Source organism: Mustela lutreola, chromosome 1 (genome assembly GCF_030435805.1).
Source record: "Mustela lutreola isolate mMusLut2 chromosome 1, mMusLut2.pri, whole genome shotgun sequence".
Classification (NCBI taxonomy): Eukaryota; Metazoa; Chordata; class Mammalia; order Carnivora; family Mustelidae; genus Mustela; species Mustela lutreola.
The window spans coordinates 23673066-23694097 of record NC_081290.1 but is presented as its reverse complement, the minus strand read 5'-3'; the positions used below and the strand labels follow the sequence as shown (position 1 = coordinate 23694097).

Genomic DNA, 21032 nt, shown 5'->3' with positions numbered 1-21032 from the left:
TGATAAGAGGTTAACATCCAAAATATATAAAAAGCTGATACAACTCAACAACAAAATCTAATTAAAAAGAGAGAGTATTATGTTCAGTGACGTAAGTCAAGAGAAAGACAAATGCCATATGATTTCACTTATATGTGGAATCTCAAAAATAGAACAAATTAACAAACTGAAAGAGGTTCATAAATACTGAAAGCAAGCTGGTATTGTCAGAGGGGACATGGTTGGCGGGTGGACTAAGTAGATAAGGGGAAGAAGTGGGTGCCTGGATGGCTCACTCAGTTAGGTGTCTGCCTTGCTCAGGTCATGATCCCAGGGTTCTGGGATGGTGTCCTGTGTTGTGCCCCTTGTTCAGTGGGGAGTCTGCTTCTCTCTCTCCTTCTGCCCCTCCCCCTGCTTGTGTGCTCTCTCTCTCTCTCACTCTCTCTCTCAAATAAATAAATAAAATCTTTTAAAAAAATACAGGGGAAGAAGTATAAATCTTCAGTTATAAAATAAATGAGTCATAGAGAGGAAAAGTACAGCATAGGGAATATAGTCAATACTACTGCAGTGATGGTGTATGGTGATGGATGTTAACTCCATTTATTGTGATAAGCATTATATAACATATAGAATTATCAAATCACTATGTTGTACACTTGAAACTACATATGTATGATATATTTGTGTCAACTATACTTCAATAATTAAAACTTCTTAAAAATAATATATAAGGGAGACATGGGTGGCACAGTCAGTGAGTGACCAACTCTTGGTTTCAGTTGGGGTCATGAGATCAGGTCCCACCTTGGCTCCAAATTCAGCCTGGAGTTGGCTTGAGATTCTTTCTCCTTCTCCTTCTGCCCCTCCCTCTCATGCTCTCTCTGTCTCTCTCAAACGAAAAAATAAATCTTTAAAAAACCCACCAGTATATGAATATATGCTCTACCACACCGTCAAGCATTTGCCTATATTCCCAAATAATTTTTCCTTGTTGTCTAATGTATACAACATTGGTCTTTTCAGTTTAACTATATCTAGTAATTATAATAATAATCACTTACCTGTATTTATGCAATCCATTTTGTAAACACATACATTAAATATATTTAAACTTTTCTATAGAATTATTTTCTCCCTGAGAATAGATTTCATACCCTCAATTTGTTTCTTGTTTTTATTTATTCCTCACAGTACTAGAATGCACAGATATACAGTGAGCAATCAGTAATTCATTACAATATTGGTTAATAAAGTAAATGAGGGATTTAAGGTATATCACAACTGAATAATAGTAAGAACTTGTGATCAACCTAAAAAACGAGAATGCTTAGAAATCATCTGTTTTAGGAATTTAATATGTCCACCGTGATATGTCAAAGGAGAAGAAAGTTTTGCATTCCTAGCTCCTTGGGTCATCCTAGACATCCAAGAGGTCCATTTATCAACCTACCTGACAAGTGGGAAAAAAAAAATAGAACAACAACAAAAAACTCCCAAATTTCCCCTCCTGCCTGAAATATCAGATGTAGAGGCTGATGAAAATCTAGAATGTGGTGTGATGTCTTCCATGTTTACATTGGCACAGATCCAATGTGGAAGTGGCTACTTGATTTAGGGTTAGTAAAGCAAAGGAAATAGGAAGGAGTAAGTTCCTCTGCCCAGAATTCAGCTTCTGAGGACTCCTTTTAGAAATCATGATGGTCTTCTCTGATGTACTTCCTTTTGAACCAAGTGCATTTTGAAAAATACAAAGCTCTATCAGAAAAAGGAAGGGATGAATGTGAGTTAATGAGGAAACAGTCATCCACTAAGCACCTAGTAGTTCCCAAGCTCTGTGCTCAGTTCTTTGTGCATGCTATCTTGATTTGTCTGGACAACACCTTACACACAAGAACACTGAAGCTCTGGGAAGTGAGGCAACTTGCTCCAGGTCACCCAGTAGCAGAGTCAGGCTCCTACCCAAGTGTGGTCTGAGTGGAGAGACAAAGTTCTTTTCCCAATATCTAGTTACCAATGCAGCTCAACAAAAGTCTAGTGAGCACTTGTGTCAGGCACTGTTCCAGCATGGGAGACGTGGCGGAGAACACAAAGTCACTGCCTTTGGAAAGTTATCATCACTCAGGATATTTAAGATCATTTAAATATGTCTAGAATGTCTAGAGAGACACTGAGAAAGGAATGACAATAGTAGCCAAATTCTAAGTCAACAAGAACTCCAGCAAAAGATTTTTGTATTCGTTTTCATAAGGCTCTCTAGAACTAGGGTAATTTTTTTTTTCATTTCACAATCAATGACGGGCAGAGAAGATATGCAGACACTGATGATATCTGAAAGGATCTGACTGATACTCATAAATGTTAATTTCATGATTCATCTGCCACTACTATTAATCCACAACACCAAACTGTATTATATACCAGTAGAGACCAGGGTCCACTTTGGTAATTATTTCTTGTGGCATATTTAATAAAAGAAGTCATCTTCTCCATCCTACACAGACATTCCATGTAGTTGCAATTACAATTCTTATTCTGGCCTTCCTTTGACCCCCAAATTTCCAAAGACTTTGGAGAAGAGTTTAGACTGGCCAAAACTATAAAGAGAATTGAATTTAGCAAGTCATTTCCAAGAATCTCTAAAGTTTGTTTATATAATTGAGGAATGCAGAATCATTCTTGAATATCAAACAGAAAACGTCTGCACCCACAATTTTTTCCCCTTTAAAGATAGAATAAAAAACTACTACAGATTATTGTCTTGAGATCTGGTATCATATTGACCTAAAGATTCAGGTAAACACAAACCTTAAAACAATTCTGGAAAATCTACTTTGACTTTAGCCATACCAAAAAGATTTGCGTTGGAATGAGAAAATTAGCAATTTTGAGTGTGACCTTATATAGCCAACGTTTTGACCAAGGCCAGTGTTACAGAATATATTACCATCTTATTTCTTGTTCATTCCAGTCCCTTCCCAGGTGCCTCCTAAAAACATTGCTGAAAGTGAGCCAAACAGGGATTCAGGGGCAGCTGGAAGTACCTTTATTCACTCATAGTTTTAACTTTTTAATATAGACATGTTCTTGCCATGCAAAAAAAAAAAAAAAAAAAAAATCAGAGGTTTGAATGTTGAGGATCTTACCCTTAATAAAATTTCAATAAAGAGAAATTTTCTTCTCTGCCCCACCATACCAGCTAGTCAAGATTCTGCCAACACCCCATCCTCCCTAGAAACATCCAGAAGTACACATAGACTAGGGACCAAATTCATAACTATAAATGGAAGTTATTGACCTGGATTTGGGTTTTGTAAGATAAGGAGATAACATTTTGCATGAGAAACAGGCAGAAAGGGAAGCACAGGGTTTTCATGTAGGAGATCGACAAAAAGTGGACAAACAGGAGGGAGAGAAGAAACTATCACCAGAAGGAAACATTATTTAGGAAATCATTATTGGGAAGTTGCTATGAATTATTGCAAACGTTCCTTTTTCCATAAAGCATTTAGTGTCATGACCCTATATGATTATTCTAAGAACTTACATGCTGGCAGAGAAAGAAAAGAAAAAGGAAAGGAAAAGAAAGAAAAGAAGGAAGGAACCCTTCATCTATCTAATTACTTCCTTCCACTAATTTTTTAAAAATAATCTTTATCTCTGAAATAGTTTAAAGGTCATAAGAAACTGTCAAAGTAGTAGAACTCCCATGTACCCTTCACCCAACTTCCCCCAATAACATGTTTTATGGCCTTGGCACATTGTCAAAAATAGGACATTGATGTTGTACAATGTTATTAACTCAGCTATAGACCTTATTCAGATTTCACGGGTTTTATATACACTTTTTTCTTTTTTTTTCCTTTTCTTTTTCTGGTCTATGAAGTTTTATCATATGTATAGATTTGAGTAACCAATATTTTGATCAAAATTTAGAATGGTTCAGCGGCACCTGGGTGGCTCAGTTGGTTAAGCATCTGCCTTCGGCTCAGGTCATGATCTCAGGGTCTTGGGATAGAGTACCACATTGGGCTCCTTGCTTAGTGTGGAGCCTGCTTCTCCCTCTCCCTCTGCTACTCCCCCTGCTTGTGCGCACACTCTCTCTCTCCATCAAAGAAATCAATAAAAATCTCGGGGGAAAAAAAAGACTTAGAATGGTTCCATCACTATGGAGAAATTCCCAAGTGTGAGTCCTTAATTATCACACCTTTCCCCCAGCGCTGGCCTCAGCAACTGCTGGTCTGTCCCTCCAGTAATGTTAACTTTGTCATTTGAAGGCTGGTACACAGTCACACAATACATAACCCTTTGAGATTGGCTTTTTGAGCGTGCCCTTAAGGTCCACCCTTTACACTGATTTTTTAAGTTCCCGTTAAGCAAAATTTAAAGTAACCCAACACCACCGGATGATCAAACAGGATCAGGGAGAAAAAGGCATTCAGAATAATCAATGTTTTGGGTTTTTTTGTTTTGTTTTGTTTTGTTTTAGAGAGAAAATGGTTGCAGATACGATCTGGATAACCTGCAGAGTTGCCAATGGTGTCACTCTTCAGAGGAGATAAAGAAGAAATGACTTTGGAAATGTGAAGCATCTTATTTTGGCCTCCTTTAAAGTATGACATTAGGTTCACTGGGATCATAGACCTTTTGGATTAATGCTCAGTGTTATTTTTTGTGGAGAGCAGACTGAGGTTTTGGAGATAAAATTTGCATTGAGAACCAATTTCAAAGAATCCTGACCTTGACCAAATGCCAATTACTAGAATATTTCTGGGTCTGTATTTAGGAACACTATGAAAACTAACAGATTCTCACAACCATTTCCACCATTAATAAAGTGGCACGTTCACAGAGTTTCTATTAAAATATGTTTATCACTTTTCTCAGAATTTTAAATGCTTGGATTTTAAGCATTGAATGTAAAAATCTGCATGAGGCTAAATTTTATTTAAGCTGAGTCAATTCCTCATAGCAGAAAAAGCATTTGTGCTTATTATACCAGTTTGGGGAATAAAAAATAATTCAGATAAATGGACTTTCTAAAGGGCACTTTTAAACATAAAAACAGTTTCAGAAGTATGATAGGAGGTTATATCCAGGAATTACTGGGTTGGTATTTAAATGAATGTAAATAGTGCCTTGCTAAGCTGCTATAGTAAGATAACATGTGTCCTGATGGGTTTTCCCAGCTGGCACCTTTGCGTTCCACAGGCTCCAGTAACTCATCCTGGCAGTGCATTTGGCCTTGGGCCTGAACCATCTGCTCTGAGGACATACAGCTTCTGAGGTCTTTCTATGGTCTTCTCTTGATGACCTCACTTTGTCTTTTAGACTTCCTACTACAACCTTGGCGTTGCTGCCTGGGATGCCCCGAAGTGGATTCCTGTCTCAAAAGGACCCAGGCTTTATGATGGTACAAGCTTGATGATACAGCCTCAGGTGAAACTTTTGCAGATCTTTAAGCTGTCCTAGTAGAGGCCAGCCCTCTCTGTCAGGACCGACAGACCAACTTCCATGTTCAGTTTAAACTTCACCACCTTGCTGCACATGCCCAGGTAGCAAGGATGCTGTGCACGATGCTGCTGGGCAACACTTTTCTTAAATCATCAAGCCCAGGAGTTATAAGGAGGCCTTCACGATAGGGCCACTATTTAGGAGGTTAACCCCACAGTAGGAATGGGCATCTCACTGGGGCTACAGGAGTAGAGGATGTATCCAGAGGGCAGGCTGTTAAGGATAATAGCCATTCTAGAAGGCAGGCAGGCCATGGAGAGGTAGAGCAAACCACATTGGATGGTTGTTCCAGCAGTACAGGTGTCTAGGCCATAAGGAACTGGAAGGGGCAAGATGGTAGAGATCATGGCAGGAGTCACATGAGGAAAATTTGGAAACCAGTTACCAAGGCAAGAGCAAGGCTTTGAAGAGTGTAGAAGTGCCCATGTTACTGGCACTGAACAAATTTTGAACTGAACACAGAAAAAAGGTAAGAAAGGGATAGGAAAGGGCATTGAAATTGACAGCCTGCTATACTAAGGGCCTTAAGTTTGAGATTTCATTTAATCCCCACAACAACCAAAGTGGGAAACATTATTCCCATTATACAGAAGATAGAAATGAGGTTCAGTGTTTTGTATAATCATACAGGTGACATGTGTAGTAGTCTGGATTTGAACTCAGGACAGTCTGACTCCAAAAATATCGTTGCTATATTCACAATGTCATGTGTCATAATTGTTATTATTTAATGCCAAATCTTTGAGAACATAGTCCCCAGTGCATATCTCCTCTTGTCATTTATTTTTTCCTCTTTAAATTATACGGTGCCATAGAAACTTTGAAAAAAAAAAAGTGTAAATACACCTCCAGTGGCTATGGGAGGGGGGAGGAGAGTCAGACCTATCTGGGAACTGGTGTTTGGAGGCAGCCAAGAGGAAACCAGGGTACTGGATGAACAAGCCAGACCTCGGCTTCTGCAGGTCCCCAGGGGACAGAGGTCCAAAAGAAGACACCAAAACTTGGAGTCTGGAGTCAGGGTGTTTGGTGATTCCAGATGGAATACAGAAAATTAAACTCCTCTAATGTACATTTCTCAGCATCCTATAGCATCTACAGACACAAGGGGGACTGAATGTTCCAATATGGGGCCAACTTCCGCCCTAAGAAACTAGGAGGAGAATATGTAAACATACAGATTTGGGGGGGTACAAATATCCACTGCAATTCTCTTGATTTTCTTAAATTTATACCTTATAAAGTATAAAGACATTTTTAAGAAAAATGAAAATAACAACTTAAATGAATCTCTAATTTTCCCCCTAAATTTTGTCTAATAAGAATATTTTATGTGGTGGGCGCCTGGGTGGCTCAGTGGGTTAAGCCTCTGTCTTCCGTTCAGGTCATGATCTCAGAGCATCAGGCTCTTGGCTCAGCAGGGAGCCTGCATCCCCCCCTCTCTCTCTGCCTGCCTCTCTGCCTACTTGTGATCTCTCTCTCTCTCTCTGTCAAATAAAGAAAAAAAAAGAATATTTTACGTATTTATATAATAGAAATATTTTCAAATAAAGAGTAATTGGACATGTGTCACTTTCAGTTTTGATAAATATCAACACTAGAAGGTCAGGGCAACATCAATTTTTAACTTAAGGATGTAAGTTTATTTGGTACTTCAGAGCACCACCTGGTGGATTAACGAACAATCACAACCCAAAACAAAAGTGAATCAAAACGTCTCTGAAACAACGGGTAATGGGACATAACATGCTCATCTTTTTTTTCTATTTTGGCTCTCATTCCTTCTTTTCTTTGCCCTCTTTTCATTTCCTGTCCAATCTCTCCTGCTTCTGTTTATCTTCAGTTTGTCCACGGCACCCAGCTGTATTCACTGAGTCTTCAGAGTGGCTAAGAAGCTTGCTTACTTACACCTGATTTAATAAAATCGAAGACATTTCTAAAATTTAAATAGAAAGGCAAGTTTATTTGAAGTTGCAAAACTGGATTTTCTTCCAGACACTGACTCTTTCTGCCCAGGGATGGTTTGTGTTTCCCCAAGGAGGGGTTTTGTTTGATTGATTTAGACAGAAACAATCTTCTAATGAAACCCCTCTTTCATAATTTATGTGCACATAATGAGTAATGACGCATTTACAGTGTTTTAGCCTATTGCTCTGATCCAGCAGCCAATGGCTTCTGAGAAAGAGGTGGGTGTAGAGCAACCTTCTTGAAGGTCTTGGATCTCAAATGACCCATAATATGAATGAGTGGAAAAGACAGGTCAAAGACACTAAGACGTCACAAAGACTGGGGACCTCATGACTTGGCTACAGTATTATAATAATGTATAATAACATACATTATTCAGATCCAACCAGTTCTTCTAATTTTTAAAAATAAGCCACAAAGCTTGATTTTTATGAGAGTTCTTCATGTGTTGAAATATTAGCAAATTTTCATAAAAATGCCTGTAGGCCAATGTGTAGTGGCCCACAGGCCAACCTCTGATTAAAAGTTGTAGAATGGGGTGCCTGGGTGGCTCAGTCAGTTTAGAGTCTGACCCTTGATTTCAGGTCAGGTCTTGATCTCATGGCCATGAGTTCAAGCTCCACACTGGGCTCTGCACCAGGCATGGAGCCTACTTTAAAAAAAAAAGAAGTCACAGGAATTTGTAAAATAATGCTGCAACAAACATGGGGTGCATATATCTTTTCAAATTAGTGTTTTCATTTTCTTTGATGTGGTACAAACACACACACACACACACACACACATATATATAAAGAGGAATATTACTTGGTCATAAAAAAGAAAGAAACCTTACCATTTGCAACCACATGGATGGGTCTAGAGAGCACAATGCTAAGTGAAATAAGTCAGTCAGAGAAGACAAATACCATATGATTTCACTCATATATGGAATTCAAGGAATAAAACAAATAAACACAGGAAAAAGACAAAAAAACAAGACTCTTAAATACAGAGCACAAACTGATGGTTTCCAGAAAGGAAGTGGACAAGGGGGAAGGGAGGCATGGGTGAAACAGGTGAAGGGGATTGAGAGTACACTTACTGCGATGAGCACTGAGTAATGTATGGAATTGCTGAATTATTTTGTACACCTGAAACTAATGTAACACTGTCTATTAACTCTGCCTGAATTTTAAAAATAAATGTTAACAAAGGTATGGGAATTTGGACGTCATTCACTGGAAGACAGAATATGAATAAGTAAGTAGTCTGCAGCTAAAATCCACCCCAGGCCCCCTACAAATCACTTCTGCCATGCCTAAGGACTTCTAACCACCTCTCAATCAGCAAGTCTATGTCATTACCCACTGTTACTTCATATAGTCAGATTACAGGGTCTTGGAGAATTAGGATGGCCTGGAAGTAGCCTTTCATCCCTGTGACTGTCCCCAAGTCTTGAAATAACCTAGGTTCAGACTTTGGTTCCAACTAGAAACCATTTAGCAGAGCTAGGAGAAACAGCTATGGGACTCAGGGGCTTGAAATTTTCATTTCCAAACAAATTCATATGTAAGTTCTAAAATATACTTAAGTTAAAAATACCTTAACTCACATTTTGGCCATCTTCATCTCGACACGCCCTACTGGGGCAACCAGGGGCACTTTATTGCTAATGGATTTAGGAAAGATGCTGACACCATTTTCCTATTTTAAAGAAAGAAATATTAGCTTCCTTCCTCAGATTCTCTGGGAAACAGTGCAGGGTTTCTTGGGTTTTGTTTCAGCATGGAAAAAACTCAAAGGACATATTTTAATAATAAATAAATTTATTAATGAAATAAAGTTAATAATAAATTTCATGGCCAAAAGACTTGAAGAATGTCTGTCTGCTCAGGCTTTCATGACAGACGACCATAGATTGGGTGGCTTAAACAAAAAAAATTTATTTCTTCACAGTGTCAGAGGTTGGAAGTCTAAGACCAAGGTGCCGGCTGACTCAGGGGCTGGTGAGGACTGTTTGTCCTGACTTGTTGACGGCCACCACCTCACCTGCCCTCCCGGGACTTTTCCTCACTGCATGCATGTGGAGAGAGAGGGAGCCTAAGCAAGCTCTCCGCTGTCACTTTTTGTAGGACACTATTCCTGTTGGATCAGGGCCCCACCCTTATGATTCAGTTTAACTTTCCTTCTATGATTCCCGGTCTTCAAATACAGGCATGCTGGGGGTTAGGGCCAACACAGAAACTTGGGGGAGGGGAGACACAAGGCTTCAGTCCATAACAAAGAAGCTGTACTCTACTTCTTTACCATCTGCATAGTATCTCTTGAAACTAAAATAACTAAAGCATCGCCTTTTTAAAAATTTTAAGTCTTAGTGTTAGATTTATTTTAACCAAATTACTTTAAACCCCTTACCCTGACCTATAATTCTTTGAAGCTCTAATAAGCACACTCAGTGTTTAATTTTTACATTTACTAGTCTTTCGTAATGTCTCACCTTAGTCACTGAAACAATTATTCATTTATTGTTGAATAATTTCCAAGCTTAAACTTTCCACAGAACTCCAAGGCATCACTTACAGTGTGAACAACAGGTACGGTTTTTATCCGCATTTCCTTCAGAACCCTGAGGAGTCATCAGTGGATCACATTGCAATTCTCGATTTCACCTTTGTGCTTTGGGAAATGAGCTACCTGACTAAACAAACCTGGTTTTAAAGAATAACTTGTAGGAGTTTCAGTTATTTATAATTTTTAAAAATAGAATCCCTTTGTTTACTTTTTTGAAATAATACTGAGACATGCCCTCAGGTACTAGGCGTCAGTCAATGACCTTCTTCCTCCCACTTCCCCTCTGAAAGCCTCACAGCCATGTCTGTCCTTCCCTCTGGCTGCAGCTGGCTCAAGAGCTGCTTATTTAAGGCTGTGCTGGCCTGACCAGATTTTTTTTTTTTTCTCACAAGAATTCAGAAGAGAGACACAGAAAGCCTCAGGCACTTAAGATATGGATGCTGGATTTGAACAGACTTGTCACCCAAGGGCACCACGGAGGGAAACTCAGATGAGTCATCACCGACAACGAAAGAAGCCAGCCCTCAGAAAGCAAGCAGAATGGACCAGGTGGATAGAAAGCAAGCAGAATGGACCAGGCAAACACAAGAGGCCCCTACAACCTACAAGACTTTCTCCAGGGTTCCCAGTTCTCATTCTTCTGAGCCTCCACTGTAGTTTGGCAGACTTGTAGCAGAATCAGCTCTTTACTGTTTTAAAATGCTTTTGGGCACCTGGGTGGCTCAGTCGGTTAAGCGTCGGACTCTCGGTTTCAGCTCACGTCATGATCTCAGTCAGGGTCATGAGATCGAACCCTATGTCAGGGTTTGTGCTCAGTGAGGAGGAGTCTGTTAGTCACTAACCCTCTGCTCCAACTCCTGTTCACACATACTCTCTCTCTCTCTCTCTAAAATAAATAAAGTCTTTAAAATAAAATAAAATATAGTACGTTAATAGAAAATCTGAGTCCAACAGATTAAGAGACAACTGCCACGGCAAAAGCTGGTTTGCTGCTCACAGTTCCAAGAGGAGGGGGCCACATGAGGAAATACTGGGCTTGGTCGTGAAGAAGAAAGAAGGGGATGCTATGGGCAAAGCTTCTACTGTGGCTTCCATGAGAAGGAATGGGTGAAGCAGGTAAATAGGTTTAGGATTATCAGAATAATTTTAGTGGGCTGTGGGGCTCGCTAGTTAGGAAGCTGTCCCTAGTTGGCCCTGGGCTCATTAAGGCCAGTGCAAATGCCCCAGAGTGTAAGAGTCTGATAAGGGAGATGGCTGGAGTGTGGACTTTGCATCAGTTGGTTTGTACTGGAAAAACATGCCCCCAGAAAGACTCCTGAGGAAGCTGGGGAGGGAATGAGGGAGGCCAGAGGCCCAGGCAAGGTGACTAAGGCATAGTACTGGGTTATCCAGAACAAGGCATGTCTAGCATATACATGGAGGGCAGATGTTAAAGCATTAAATTTACAGAAACTAGGAACACAGTTAATACACTTGTATCAAAACATGCTCTAAAATAGGTTCAGAAACTGGTCCAAAATTGCAGGGATAATCAGAGGCAACTCCAGGAGAAAATAAGCCAAGTTCCTTGCCACACTGCCTCCATTGTGCTTTGACTACACCTGGGGCTGGCCTGGGGCCTCTGGTCTCTTTGCAGGATAACATGGGGTGTGGGACCCCAGCTCCACAGTAGCAAAAGCAAAACCCCACACAAAGAACTCTTTTAATCCTACGTGGAAGGGAAACTATCACTTTGGGGAGCAAACCCTCAAGCTAAAATAGCACTGTTCCCTTTAAACACTAACAGAATTCACATCTATCCAGAACATCAATGGCTCATTTTTCACACTCCTGTCATTTGGAATTGATATGACATATCATGGTATGGTTAGACTTTGCGAAGATACACAGTGGTTTTCCTGTTTCTAAGATGCTATTAAGAATGTGATCTACATATATCACGGCAGGATCAATAGCCCTTACCTCAAGACTGATAGGTGAAGCCACTGCTGAAAATGCCTTTTCACCGTGGTCTTCCCGATGCTGACTTCCGAATATGGTGCATTTAGACACATTATGTGCCTTGTTATCTACCCTCACATTCCCATTGTCTGTGCTACACATTTTGGGACTTTACACACCTTATCAGAGCACTGATTAGACAGTACATTTTTTGTGTCTGGTCTCTCCTTTCAGATTACAAACTTCTTACTGGCAAGAGTATGACAAATGTCCTCTTCTTCTCTTTCTCTGGGCCTTTATCCCCCATATAAATGTCTGGGCTACAGGGCAGGGGGAGGGCATGAGCATGAATGAGCTATCAGAATATTACTGTAACAGAACCAAAAATTAATGAAACTTAAAAATCAATTGACCTGCTTTTAAGCTATATGGCTTTCTGCTAGTGGGTGGGTGAGGCCAGTGTGGTGATGACCAACAGGACAGAGCTGCCATGGGACGTGAGGAGGCCCACCAGGAGAGTGAAGCCTGGTCATCTGAGCCTCCACCAGAGTGCAGCTACGTCTCCGGAGAGTGACCGAAGTGTGACACAGCAAGAAGGCAGGGTGCCTGCTCCAATGAACCCTTCTGAATAATGCTAATAAATAACATGCATATGCGAGCTTCCTAGCTGATGAAACTCAAAGGGCTTTCAAGCATGTTAAACTCTTTGGTCTCCAACAGGGGCCCTGGGTGACCCTTAGATTTTTCCTGACCCAGACGTCAACATGCTCCCTGCTTCTGCCACAATCATATGTAGATCTTCGCTTCTGGTTACCCCAGTCACGACACCTTTCCCTCCCACCGTGGGTGAAATGCAGACAGTAGCAGCTTGTAGACGGCATCTCTTGGCTCCTAGGGGACGCTTCCCCAGGCTGGTTTCGCAGGTGCAACGCTGACTTCCCTGCCCACAGTGCTGGGGCGGCCCTGCCGCTTCTTAGCGGGACTCCTCACCCTCTGCTCTGGGCAGTGTGGTATGGCGGTGAAGCCCATGGGTGCCACCACCAGACGGACCTGAGCATAAATCTGGCTGTATCACTTGTCAGTCCTTTGAAAACTCTACTCCTCCATTACTTCATCTTTTAAAATAGAAATCATAGTAGTACTTACTGCCAAGAGTTATTAGCGTAAGGGTCAAATGGGTTCAGGGGTAAAGCATTTTTCATATTATCTGACCTGCAGAAAGCCCTCGATTAGGCTAGCTACTGTTATGTTAATCATGATTGTGATGATTATGTGGCACCCAAATGTGTAGGAGAGGGGATGGGGGGGAGACCACACATACACACACACACACACACACACACACACCCCTGCTATCTGGCCTGGATCCACCAAGTGCTGCTGTAAACACTCCCCTTTCCTTCACCAGGAAGGTGGCTGCCTTCCCTAAGCCAGGAGAGTAAGGAAGCAGCATGCCTTGTTCCCCAGGCCCCAAACCCCCCTCCTTTCCTTCTTCCCTCAGAAGCACAAAGTACAACATCTTGAACTCCACCTCCATGAGGCCTTTCCATCCGTGAAACTGCACGGAAGCACCTCCGGGGCCAGCCCCCAGCCCCACCCCCTCTGTCCTTGCCCACTTTGCTCCTCAGGGTCACAGGACACCCCACAAGCGGCCTGGCAGGCACTCTAGCACCTAAACGACTGCTAAATATGTGGTCATCTGAATAAAGAAAAACAAAATTAGCTTACGAATGCTGAGACAATCGCATCAGTGAAATTCTGGGGCTCACAAAATCCAAGTCCTCTCAAGTCCCGAATTCTAAAATTCCAGTGAATTTGCTTTTTTCCTTAGAGCTCCACCTACAGCCCGTTACTCCTGTTGAGCAAATGGAGAGCAATTTAATTTGTTTTTCATCTTTTGGCAGGTTTCATGGTCTTAGAGGAAAATAAAAGTGTTTTATTGACTTGATAGTGAATCTGAAAGGCTTTCAGATCTATCCTTAAGTCAATGAATGCTCTAAGGGTATAGATCATCCAAAATGAAATTAATGGCTTAAAAAAATGAAGAAAAGGAATAGCTGTCATGTCGCTGGAATCCTCTGGAAAGCAAACTTTAATGCTAAAGCAACCAGCAAATTTATAGCACAGGGTAACATAGTGCAAACAGCTCTAGAATGGAAGGAATTTGTTGTGTTCGAGGAAGAGAAAAGTGACCCATAGGTCACTGGGTGAGGTCACTGGTGAGATGTCAGAAAATGAGTTATTAGCTCCAATGTGTGTGTGTGGGGGGTCTCTCTCTCTCTCTCACACACACACACACACACACACACTCACACACACACGTTCATGTCCTTTCCTTTGACATATCACTGCAATTCCTCTCGGAAGTCGATCTCCCTACCTTTGGAATCTGCCCCACAGTTGTCTTTGGTTGGTGGGATGTCAGTTGTGCTAAGTGCTTAGGTCTGTCCTCTTGTGCCACCACTGCCTGTTGGTGACTGTGCCAGGAAGAGGAAGAGAGGCCCATGGAGCAGAACGGCTGGAAGCAAGGCTGCAGCACGAAGCAGAGATGGCCCATCCATGCGGCCTGGGTCAGCCAGACGCCAGCTGACGTGAACACGCAGGAGCCAACCAGCCGGATCAACAGAACGGCCCTGGCTGACCAGCAGATCCATTAGAAAAGAGTCGTTTTAAGCTAGATTTTTTAGGGCAGTTTGTTCTTCAGTATCACCCTGGCAGTATCTAACCAATACTGATGGTGAAGGGCTTTGTTTGCCAGAAAAAGTGTCTGTGCTGCTCCTGGGAGAGGTGTTTAAGGAGTTGCAGTGGCATTATCTGATTTACAATGAATGGATCCTAAAACCGCTGCAGCCATCCAGGTTAGAGAGGCTTGGACTAAAACAAGAGAATTGAAGGAAAAGAGAAGCGGATGGAATTGAGAAACTTCGTTGTTTGGAAGAGCAGAGAAATGACCAGGTAGTGGGTGGGGCTGGGGAAATGTGACCAGAAGGGAAGAGTCTATTTATCTGTTTGTTGAAGACCCGAAATGACCAGAGCACGTCTGCATGCTGCAGGGAAGGATCCAGGAGAGGCAGGGGCAGATTCCAAAGGTAGGGAGATCGACTTCCGAGAGGAATTGCAGTGATATGTCAAAGGAAAGGACATGAACGTGCGTGTGTGTATGTGTGTGTGTGTGTGTGTGAGAGAGAGAGAGAGAGAGAGAGACCCCCCCACACACACATATACACACACATTGGGGCTATTAACTCATTTTCTGACATCTCACCAGTGACCTCACCCAGTGACCTATGGGTCACTTTTCTCTTCCTCGAACACAACAAATTCCTTCCATTCTAGAGCTGTGCCAGGGCCAGCTCAGGCAGACACAGCCTTCGCTGTGAGCCTCGCCCTGTCCTAAGCAGGTCACTAAATCCTCCCTTTTAATCTGCATGACTCTGGGAAGTCGATAACCTTAACAGAAGGGTCAGCTGAAGAAGATGGATGTCCCATCATACACCTGGAAGGTGGCAGAGCCGAGACTCACGCCCAGGCAAGTCTGTCTCATGGCTCCTGTACTGAGCCGCAAAGACAAACTACTGTGGGAGTCCTGTCCCCAAGAAGTGCGAGGGGACAGGAGCCCGGTATCAGAGGACAGACCGGTGTTTTCAATACTCTCGGGGATGCTTCATCCGCAAAGATGGAGTGAAAGGGAAACTCGAGTTACAGAGAGAGGGAAGCTCTCTGCCGGACTGGCGATGATGAAGAGGGGCTTCCTGCTTCATCTTGTGTCTTTATGAAGCAGTACACGGGGCAAGATTATCAAATGAATCTAAGTGAGGAGAAGAGTTTAGGAGAGAGGAAAGGAATTGAAATGGTCACATTAGGGAGGGAGGAAGCTAATATACTGAGGAAATAAAATACATTATGGTGTAGTAGCCAAGAATTTAAAGAGAGGCTGGCTAACACGCTTGAGTGCTTTTTCTCCACATTATTTAGCTGTTCAGGCTCAGGCTTGAGAGAGGGAGGGAGACAGAAGAGAGAGCGGATATCTGAAGGGGTGTGATTCTAGTGAGAATGGAGGTCCTAAGCTGAATATGGAGGGAACCAACAATAAAAGCAGGAACAATAATAGTTAAAGAAAAAAAAATGAGAGAAAGGTCAATGAATTAAAGGGCCAGACGCCTGAGGGACTGCTGGTTGCGAGGACTAGAACAGGCAGGCAGGAAGCATGGGAGATGCTGGTCCAGAGGCGGGAACTTGAAGTCAAGATGTGGACCTAGTCCAGTTATGGATACCAGGAATGCCGAAGTGTAGACAGCAGGAGTGGTGGCTGAGGCAGAAAGAACAATCCAGGATCAAAGAAGCCAAGATGCTGGAGGCAAAAACCTCCAGAAAAGATGCCAGGGACTTGTGACAGGAGGACAGTGAGGCAGGCTGGTCAGCCATGAATGAGGAGGGTCTACAAGCTGCAGATACAGCAACACCGAGGGGTGGTGAAATCTGAAGGCATAAAGTCCGAAGGAGCTGGGTGTTTGAAGGAAGAAGGAAGCGAGATGAACGGGGTGCGAGACGGACACTCACCCCAATCTCCAGGGCCTCTAGTGCTTGCATTATGGATAGTAATAATGACAATGATAAGAGAATATCGATAATAAGCTGCTTCCCGATTGGAGACGACTGCAGGGAGGTAATATCCGTAGCAAGGACCCAGGTTTTAGTTAGGTAAAGCAAGTGATGAGGACATTCTGAGCAGTAGCTGGGGATCTGGAGGGTTTGCTGTGACAGCCCATAAATTCCAAATGGCCTGGGGAAGAGTGTGGGAGGTTGGGGAAGAGGAAGAAATTGGGTCTGATGAGTGGAGGTAGAGAACAGTTACAGAGACCATAGGCAATATGGAAGCATGGGGATGTGGCCTTCTCGGGTATGTGAGGCACAATAGGATTAATCCTGATGAGCCCACAGGGAGGCCTGGTATCCGCATTAGGTTGAACAATATGGGGTTACAGAACCACATTCCTCTCCTGCTGACCGGGGTGGTGATGGCCCATGTTGGAAGCCAGTATGAGGCATTTTTCATGTCTAGAGTTAGGGAGGGGCTAGCAGTACAGGCACAACAGAGTGGAAAAAAAGAATTAGAAAATTAATTCACCATAGTTCTGCTTCTATTGTATAACAAAGAATAATCATTTCCCTCCTTAAATAGGACAGTGATTTAAAATATTCGTTATTAGAAAGTATTGAATTGGCCTCTTTCTTGCTATGAACTGTAAAACTGCAAAATCCCAAGCAAGTTTTGAAGTGAACTTATGGTCTTGACTACACTTGAACACTAATGACTTAGTGAATCTAGACTTAAAACACAGAAATGATTTACTTAGACGGAATAAGTATAAACAAGATCCTTCTTCAGGGTTCTTTCCTGATGTGAACATTGATGAGTATCATCAGAACAGAAAGTATTCAGACTTGAGTCTGGTAAAAAATGCACAGTGACATTGGTGGGCATTCAATTGTTACTTATAACAGATAATTATGTGACACTGTTTTATTTGTAAATATAATATTTCATAATTCTAATGTCCACAAATGAATGGCTAGTTGATGAGATTATAATACAACGATATATCATACAATATACCTGTAAAAAATGAGGTATACCTATGTATGCCAATAAAGTGAGAAAAAGCAAGATCCATTACACAACATACAGAAGGACTGTATGTATATGTACAGAGAGAGAGAAAGAATACACACGGGAAAAGGAGTTACTTATGATAGATAATTTTCTAGGAGTTATTTCTTTAAAGCAGAAATACTGAATGTTCCATTTTTCAGTTTCTTCCATCTTTATCTTTTCTATATGTGCAGTTGTAGCACAAAGGAATGGAGAACAACCAAATAAGGGTCTATCGTGGCCAGCAGAAAATCTCAAAGGTCAATCAAAAGGTACTCATGTTTCTCAGAACATGTTCCTGTTTGTCATTTAAGCTTGTCTGAACATTCACTATTGCACTGACGAGTGTTCTCCTGCAGCTCCTTACATTTCCTGTTTTTCAAGTAAAACTGCATTTGCAGCAGGGTGTCCCGGATCCAAACTAAATTGTCTGCAATCTAGTTTGCAGAACTGGTGGCCTAGAGATCTTTGTGAAAAGCAATCTGCACCGAATTAGTCATCAAAAAGATCATTCTCTGATGGAAGAAAAAGCTATTCTTTTCCAGGTTAGGAGGACACCCAGAAGAGGAAGACAAGGAGAGAAGTGGAATGGAGTGGAATGGGGTAGAGACTGCCCCCTTCATAGCACATGGCTCTGATTTCAAACTGTGATGAAGAGAAGGTCTAACCATGAACCTGAAGGGCATGGAGAGGAAGCCCTTTACATCCCACAACAGACTGAGAGACCACCCTGTAGAACCAGCCCTATGCCCAACAATGCTCCCAGGGCAGCAGAAGGAGCTCGGTGAAGAAGCAAGAGAAAAATGTGCGTGCATAAACTTCTGAACACAAGCAGACACCACCTTGGGGATGCCTGAAATAAGAAGAAAATGTTTCAGGAGGGGATAAAATGGAGGCCAAGGTTTCCCATGATTTGGGCAACAATGTTAATAGGTCTGCATTTGCAACTCAAGCCCCCTGGGAACTCCAGAATATAAATTTCTTATTTCCAGATTTCTGGTGCCATAGAAAACAATGGTCTACAGGACTACATTTGAATTTAGGTCATAACCTCTTTAGCCTATTGCTGAAGAGTGCCAAAATACTTGGTTTCTCTTTTTAAAATTAAATTACTCTGTGCCTAGATCATAAAAATTCATGGAATCTTCAATTTACCTTTGAGCTCTGATCCAATTCTTTATGACACATCTCCACTTGACACTGCAATAGAAACTTTCCTCTTTGAACATTCAATCAAACACTAATCACATAATAGTTCCTCACTTGAAGAGCAGCCCCGTGAAATCAGAATCCTTCAAAAATGTGCCTAATTTTAAGTTAAATCACTGAGTATTCCTAAATAAGAACAGCAGGGTTTAAAAAAAAAAAAAAGGTAGAGACTCCATGGCATTTGCCACATGCCTCCATTCAGGCCCCAGTACTTTTAGCAAAGCTGTCTTTAATTTAAGAATGTGCCGTAGGCTGTATTGGAAAGAACATAAATAATGTAAAGTGGAGCCTGGACAATGGCAAGCTGGCTCAACTTCTCGGAGCGTCCTTCATTAGATCCAGCTGCAAACGCTAGAAGTTATAAAAAATGTATGCAGGACTTCTTTTTAAGCATTAACACACCACTACTTTAAATGTTGGTTCTGACTGAGAAATTCCTCTCTGCAGGTGCTTTTACCCCCATAACCTCAGCAAGCTGCCAGGGCCTCAGGAGACTAAACAAATTGCTAACTTAAAAATTCATTATAGTATCTGTTCCCTTTCCAAGTCATAAAATGTACTCTATAATTTGCTCTTCTGAATCCCCTGAGACCTTGGTCTTCAAGGCCCTGTGTGCTTGCATGACGCCATCCCTTGTCCATTATTAATATACTGGATAGGCTTTTTAAAAACACATCACACCCAAAAGTCCTAAAATGGGAAGTGAAAATGTCACTAGCCAGCACATTAATATCCCTGAAGTAAGCAATAACAAAAGTGATGACAAAGGTGATACCAACACACGAGGTTCCTGGCAGGGAAGTGTGAACAGGTCAACTCTGTAGCTTGCACATACCAACAGATGGCAGCAGATGGATGATGAGGTCCAGGGGCATGGCGTCACTATCAGGAGTCCATGAAAAAAAGAAGTTCCATTCTGTGCAGCTATGAAAAATAATATAAAATTATCAGGGATATCATGTAAGGGTAGGAAGTTTAAGTAGGCATTATTTTAAAAATATAAAGAGTAGCCATCTGAACAAAGGCCAAGATTTAGCCCAGGTAAAGCAGATAGCTGCCTACCTTCTCACATTTCAAAGACTCTCAAAAATTCACATAAATCCAAGATGGTTACAACTCAAAAAGGCCAAGTCAAGATGCTTCTAGAATGGACCCATGGGGAAAGACAGGAGACTAGAATCTAGAACCAGGGAAACAGACCCAGTCACAGAGCACAGCGAGATCCCTGAGGAAGTGAGGAAAGAGTGAAAAACAGCATTATGGATATTATTCCAAACTAAGCCATTGGAGTCTAGGTCATGATTGATAACCAGATTTTCTTTCTCTGGAAGCTTGGGTCTGCATTCCGTTCAAAGCACTTCCCTAAAATTTAGTCAGTAGGCAAACACAGTAGATAGACATGGATTAAACAGATGAAAAACTAGAAGGGCCTAACTGAAGAAAAACCCACGGATTATTTAAAGATAATGTTTCTCCCTTTTTTTAAATAGAGCACCTTTTGGAATGCAGTGATAGACGGAAGCAAAGAGAACAATTTGATTAGAAGGGGTACAAGAAAAGTTCAAAAATCCTAAGAGTTTGGCCAGTCATCATGATTCATTATGGATGAGATCAGAAATAAGCAAAATCACTTTAAAGAGTCAGAATGGCTAAGTTAAGAGTATGATCTGGGCGCCTGGGTGGCTCAGATGGTTAAGCATCTGCCTTCGGCTCAGGTCATGATCCCAGCGTCCTGGGATTGAGTCCCGCATTGGGCTCTCTGTTCAGCGGGTGTATGCTTCTCACTCCCCCTTTCCTCCCCCTACTTGTACTCTCTCACTCTCTCTGTCAAAGAAAGAAATAAAAATAAAAATAATTTTTTTTAAAGAGTATGATCTGACTGTAAGTCAATGTTGGTAATACTGGCATACATGATGAAAGAATGTGTCACTCAGAACCCAGCATCTGTACAATACGACTCGTTAGCTCTAGAGGTACTCTCAGCCACAGGACTTGGATTTATACCAGTTATCCCCTTGGCCTGGATAAAAGATCCCTCAAGACTATTTACATAACATTACTTCAATTTTGTCTTCACTTAGCATCCCTCTGACTATACATTCAGCCTTTCATTCACCCCAATATGGGAAGGATTCATTAAATGATAAAAATGAATATTTTAGTGACTGAAAAGGGATATTCCCCCATTAAATTGATAAATAAACATTCAGATGTACAC

The 21032-nt window shown here is 41.7% G+C and overlaps 1 long non-coding RNA gene across 2 annotated transcripts in view; it reads right to left on the bottom strand.

Moving 5' to 3' along the window:
• The window catches only part of LOC131823951 (uncharacterized), a 61504-nt gene that overhangs the window by 9508 nt on the left and 30964 nt on the right, over positions 1-21032 (bottom strand). The window contains exons 3-4 of one of the 2 annotated variants that reach the window (XR_009350719.1): positions 19650-19738; positions 12008-13807 (exon numbers count right to left, since the gene is read on the bottom strand). This is a non-coding gene — a long non-coding RNA (uncharacterized LOC131823951). Of the gene's footprint in view, positions 1-12007; positions 13808-19649; positions 19739-21032 lie in introns of those variants that run through there. The other variant, XR_009350720.1, reaches the window with a different exon arrangement.